The sequence below is a fragment of the Haemaphysalis longicornis genome, unplaced genomic scaffold, assembly GCF_048455015.1.
Source record: "Haemaphysalis longicornis isolate Haplotype H1 unplaced genomic scaffold, Haemaphysalis longicornis Haplotype H1 scaffold_3, whole genome shotgun sequence".
Classification (NCBI taxonomy): Eukaryota; Metazoa; Arthropoda; class Arachnida; order Ixodida; family Ixodidae; genus Haemaphysalis; species Haemaphysalis longicornis.
The window spans coordinates 58,224,782-58,230,781 of record NW_027526335.1 but is presented as its reverse complement, the minus strand read 5'-3'; positions in this window follow the sequence as shown (position 1 = coordinate 58,230,781).

The following is a 6,000-nucleotide window of genomic DNA, read 5'->3' as shown; positions in this document are numbered from 1 at the left end:
CCTGAGAATTTTGTTTTCTGTTTCGTGACATGACGAGAAACGCCAACCGACTGATCATGAGCGGCAAGCTTAGTTTGTCGCTGTATCGCCTAGCATCGCCCAGTCTAAAATCACACCAGGAATACCGCAAAAACCTAACAATTCCTATCGTACGACAAAAAACATCGTTGTGACAACAGAAGTCCTGTTGTTACGACAAAGCCAGCTGTTGCTACGACACACATTTCTGTCGTAACGACAAAGTCAATTTTATCAACGACAAACATTCCTGTAGCCACAACAGAGCTGCCATTTACACTACACTTCACACTGAGCAATAACATTCAAACCATGTGTAATTACTGATGGAACATAAGGATCACGACAAGACAGGAAACCGGCACGGCGGAACATCAAAATGAGGACAGGAATACGGCACACGACAGAACATCAGAATCCCGACACGACAAGAATACGACAAGACGACAGTACGACACGCGAAAATACTACAAACGACAGAAATTTTTCTTGTCGTCATTTTCGAGCGGGCGCTCGTCGCTATTGGTCCTGTAATGAATGCTTAAAACCTCGCGTAAATTCTGTAGACTACCTTTTCTAACTGAGTTCTGCGGACACTGAGGAATGAATGAATGAATATGCTTTATTTAAAGGAAACACGAAGCCCTTTGGGGGGGGGGGGGGGGGGGAGGTAAGTGGGGAGGGGATGAAGAGGGACACCACTAAAGTTCATTGTGGGATCATAGGTCCTTTCGAGGGCGTCTTCGTTCTTGTGGGCCGCCTAAAAAACACATAGTCAGGCCCGCTCTATACTGCTTTGCAGAGACCACTTTCTAGTGCGTATCGGCCTATTGCTCCGAGTGAGGATGCGTTACTCCGGAGTAGCTGTAAGTGCGCGTGAGCGTCACATGGCAGTGACCACTTATCAAGCAGGACGGCTGTGCCCTTGTCGAATGTCGCACAGTGCCATATTAAATGATATAGGTTAGGCGTTGTTACCTGCCCACAAAATGTACACGTGGGTGCCGATGTGAGGGAAGTGGCGCCGTTATACCATTTTCGGGTTACGTCTGGGGTATATGCCGCGTTTGCGTAGGCCTTGTTAATAAAAATTTCTTGCCGTCTGAGAGGGATTCCAGCGGGCAGGAAGCCCTGAGGGGTAATGTCTTGAAACCTCTTACGGCTTTCTTGTTAAACGTTGGCGCTGCAAATACCATGGAGTTGGCGCCGGCGGAGGGTTGGAAATCACGGGAGGAGAGGTTAGGAAGCACTCCCTTGCAGCGTCGTGGGCTTGCTGATTTCCATCTGCTCCAACCGTGTGACCAGGTGTCCACGCAAGTCGAACAATCGTGCCTAGTTGCTGGAGGGTCTGTATTAGTGCTATGATGTGATTTGCAGTTGCATTGTGAGTGTAGGCCTTGTTGAGCTCGTATAACGCTGTATGAGAGTCCGTAATTAGTCTGAACTTGGTGACGTTAGTTGGTGCAGAGCGTTGCAGTTGTTGAAGCGCCCCGAGTATTCCAAGGAGTTCAGCTTCTTTGTCGAGGCAGTAGGTGTGCACAATTTGGCGGCGGCCATTGAGGGCAGGGTGTTCAGGGCATACCCAGGCAATGGCGGCTTGCGCACCGTCAAGTGAGGCATCTGTGAAGATGTTCCATTCATCGGGGCCTTTGTCTCGCTTAAGTTTGTGTATATATCGTTCCCGTACAGCCGTGTTTCGTCTTGGGATTGGTTTCCGGCGCACGGTACCGGTTGGTCGACTGAGGTGCTAACCATCGTTTAGCATAGCGAGGTCTTTTCGGCAAGAACAGTTGTTTTATCCTGGTCTGTTGCCCAGAAAAATCATGCTACAAAATATTTCGTACAAACCTATAGGTTTGCAAGAAATATTTTGTAACACGATTTGTAGCAGGTAAAAGCAATACACTCTGAGTGTGAACATATGCCTCCCCAGCCAGGTTCACAGCAGTGGTCGTCGAGTGCAAGCAGTTTTTGTTTTTTATTGCGACCTCGGAACAAGGTCCTGTTGCCTCTTCGCGGGGAGCATATCAGATGGACGTGGAGAGGACATTAGCGTGAGAAATAGTCCCTCACGCCCCGTTGCGGCCAGGGACACCACCGCGACAAGCGCCGGGGTAAACTGAGAGGCCGACGGGGAGCATGGCGCAAGAAAATGTAGGCAGCTTGGGCCGAGAACTACATCTCCGGACAAGACAGACCGGCCCAACACTATAGGCTTACACACAAAAGCGAGGAGACCGCGATGGGCTGCTCGCGCGAGCCGAGATTGACGGCCAAATAAGTGAGGGCCGAGAGCGGGAGGGCTGCCGCTATGGCGCTGCCTCGAGAAATAACAAGAGCGGGGACAAAGGCCCGTGTATAAACACGCACACACGCAAAAAAAAAAGGAGCATGAAGAGAAGGAGGAGGAGGAGGAGGAGAAGAGAGGAAGAGGAGAAGAGATCGGCCTCGTCCGGCCGATCTCTTCTCCCGTGAGGAATGATCGCCGCTGTTGACAGGTGACCGCTGTCTCGCTGTGAAACAAAGCGCGGTTTCCCTCCCCCCGGGGACAAGTCGCCACGGTGGTTGCTTTCCCGCAACGCTTCTCTCGCTGAGGGCCCGGAGAGACCCAGGCGCCCGGTGAAGGCGGGAGCCCGTGACGCCGGGTGTCCGAGGAGAAGCCTGTACTTGCAGGGCAGAGAGAGGAGGAGGGGGAGAGAGCTTGATGCTGATGCCTTACCTGTTGCAATGAATGCCAAGTCAATGTCGTTCACATTTTGTTCATAATAAACACAAATTTAGGATAGTCACGTAAATGTCACGTTCTATTCTTTGTACCAGCAGACCATGTTGTTGATTGTAGGGTTTAACACGCCGACGCAACGCAGGCGATGAGGCGCGCCGTAGGGGAGGGCTCCGGATTAATTTTGACCACCTGGGGATCTTTAACGTGCGCCGAAACCTCGCACACACGGGCGTTTTTGCTTTTCGTACCAGCAGACCAGCAGACACGTTCTTTGTACCAGCAGAAACAAAAACATATATAATTTTCTCGCTCAAATAACGATTCCACTCAAACTGACTGGTCTTTTAAACGAACATCCGTGAACACGACCCATCAGCGCACGTTTAGGAACCCACCTGCCGCAAATTGCTTCGTGGCGCGGCACTACGGTACACCATATAGCACACGTGGAGCAGTGGTGTGCTTGCCCACAAATCAGGACTGTCATAAGTGTTAAATAAAAATGTCGTTCGAAATTCCCTTGATCATAGGCTGTCCAAATTCGCAGCGAATAGCGGTAGGGAACTTCGCTTTTGTATTGCTTATTCATTGCTGGTCTAGCGTGTCACGCTTCCCGCTGAACAAGCCGTCGTTTCACATTGTAGGGCACTATATCTATCCTTCACAAAGCCCTAGACGAAGTGGGTTTTCAAAAATGGCGTTTGTTGGCCCCTTCTCGCTCTACTATAAAGCAGTTTGCGTATGCAAGCAGGACCGATGATAAAATGAAATTACGCCATGTTTAGTGGCACACGCGTTAACAAGACCCCGAAAGTAGAAGAGCGCGTTTTTTTTATTCTTAAATGCACAATACCGACCATATAAAGTCTACAAACTAAATGCACTCTTTTTTGCAAAAACTGCGGAGCTGGAGTTTTCTCGCTGAGGCTACCTCTTTGTAACACCGCTACCGTGCGGCACAAAGCAAGACTGAAAAAAAAAAAAAAGGAAAAACACAAAAAAACATGTGGTTTAAAGTGCGACAATAAACACTGCAAGCACATGTGCATTAAATATACGTTTTGGGGACCGACGTCGTTTATGGTGCCGTAAATGTGGCAAACTGCCGTTTACCGGGTCAGCATTGCGGGAAAGCTAGAGCATCTTTTTCAAGGGGCTTGAATGAATGGATGTGAGAGAGAAAGAGAGGATAGCCTTTAATGGTACCGGTGAGGTGAGCCAGGCAAAGACACCTAGACTGCTACACCAGATGTATGAGAAGAAAGGAAATTGATGAAGTGACGATGATGATGACTACGATGACGACTATACGCTCACTAACGAAGCCTTATTTAAAGAGTCTGATCGAGACCTGTACTTCGCAGGGAAGCCAATAGAGCTTTTGTCACTCGAGATGCTCGTTTTATTACTGTAGACCATCGAAAGGAAAGTCCACCATCAGGCGTAGCAGACGCAGGATGATGTACTCTCAAATTAGGGGGCACAGACCTCGTCAAGCCTGTCTGAATGGCTTTTTGTCTGTGCTCCTGGCATTTGTACTCATGAATGTCAAATAAAGCTTGATTGATTGTCTCACCTACGAGTGGACACCGGAACGCCTGCTGGTGTGGGGGTGTGGGGGATGGGGAAAACGGGCAGGCAGGAAAGGTAAAAGCTGTTCAGTGTAAATCAATTATTCGCCTCATAACAAAATTTGACCATAGGAATGTTTTTAGGGTGAAAGTACGGATGTACACAATAGGAGTACTTCAGGTTGTCCTTTTTAGGTCACACAGAACTTGAAGAGGCTAAAACACACAGTTCAAAGAGAAACGAAATGAGCGCATGACTACGGGAAACGTGTGCAAAAGGAGAAAGAGAAGACTAAGATGCCTAAGTCGGGAATGCAGGCAATAGACCACAGCGTTTAAAACCTACGGGGCACGTTTTAAGAATGATAAAGATAGAACAACGTGATTACACAAAGTAAAAATTTGCTAAAATCTAGAAGGATAAGATAATTAGTGTAAATTTTCAGTTTCTTTCATTGAAATGCGCAGTTGTACCTTCCTCCAACAAGGCCCCCCAAGACTAAAAATTAGCAGTGTCTAAGCTCGGCTATGCCAGGATATACGTAGCGTGAGCTAAGGGTCAGATGGTTATTCTTAGTTTTCCTGGTTGTCTAGGATTAGCTGATTATTGATTGATTGATCGTAGGGTTTAACGCGCCGACGCAACTCAGGCGATGAGGCGCGCCGTAGTGGAGGGCTTCGGATTAATTTTGACCACCTGGGGATCTTTAACGTGCTCCGAAATCTCGAACACACGGGCGTTTTTGCTTTTCGCCTCTATCAGAAAAGCGGCCGCCGCGGCCGGGAATCGAACCCGCGACTTGATTAGCTGATTATTATGCTTACTGCTGCTAAAACGATTTCCAATTCAATCCAATCCAATCCAATTTAGTCGCGGCGGTGGCGGCTCCGCCGCGCCAGCTGTGCGCCGTGAGACGTCACTGCTCCTCGCGCATGCGCAGCACGGCTCTCCAGGAGCCACGCGACACTGCTCAGCTTCGAGCAGTGTAGCTCACGCTACAAAGCGGGAAATCTAAAGGAAAAAACGATGACTGCCGTGCACGCTGTTCATTAGGCTCCCATCCACTAAGTGCGCCCCGGAACAGGTAAAAAGAATTATGAGACATGCTATTCTTTCACCGTTATGTCAAATAATCTAAAGATACAGCTTAAAAAATTGACTTTTCATCTAATACCTTCCTTGTCGCCGCTCTTTCGGAGATTTAGCGTAGGCATTTTTTGCAGGGGGCGGTAGATATAGAGGGCGGGGCGGAGCAGAAAAGGCGGCCAATATTCTGCCTTTTCTTCCCACGTAGTAGCTCTATTGTCCAAATTACGCCGCTCTTGCTGCCGTTACTCCAGATTTTTGTCCCACATTGTTCTCATCTTTGCACTGGAAGCAGAAAAAAAAAAAGAAAATGTCACCTCATTTTCGGTCCAGTGCGTCAAAATCAGAAATATGTGAAGCGCTTTCGTCGTTTCAGTCTTAAGAACAAAACTGGGGGTACAAAAAGTCACCGCGCGCTTTTATCGCTCTCTCCCTCGTCTTTGTACTGCGAACGTCTATCTTCTCCTCAGGTGCTCTGCTGTCTCTGTTCCTCGATTCTTATTGTCTTCGTTCAGGTTTTGTACCACCCTCCCGAACGCGAAGGTTCCCATAAATACATCGCGCATTACGCTAATTGAGTTGGAGGATTATGGCTTATG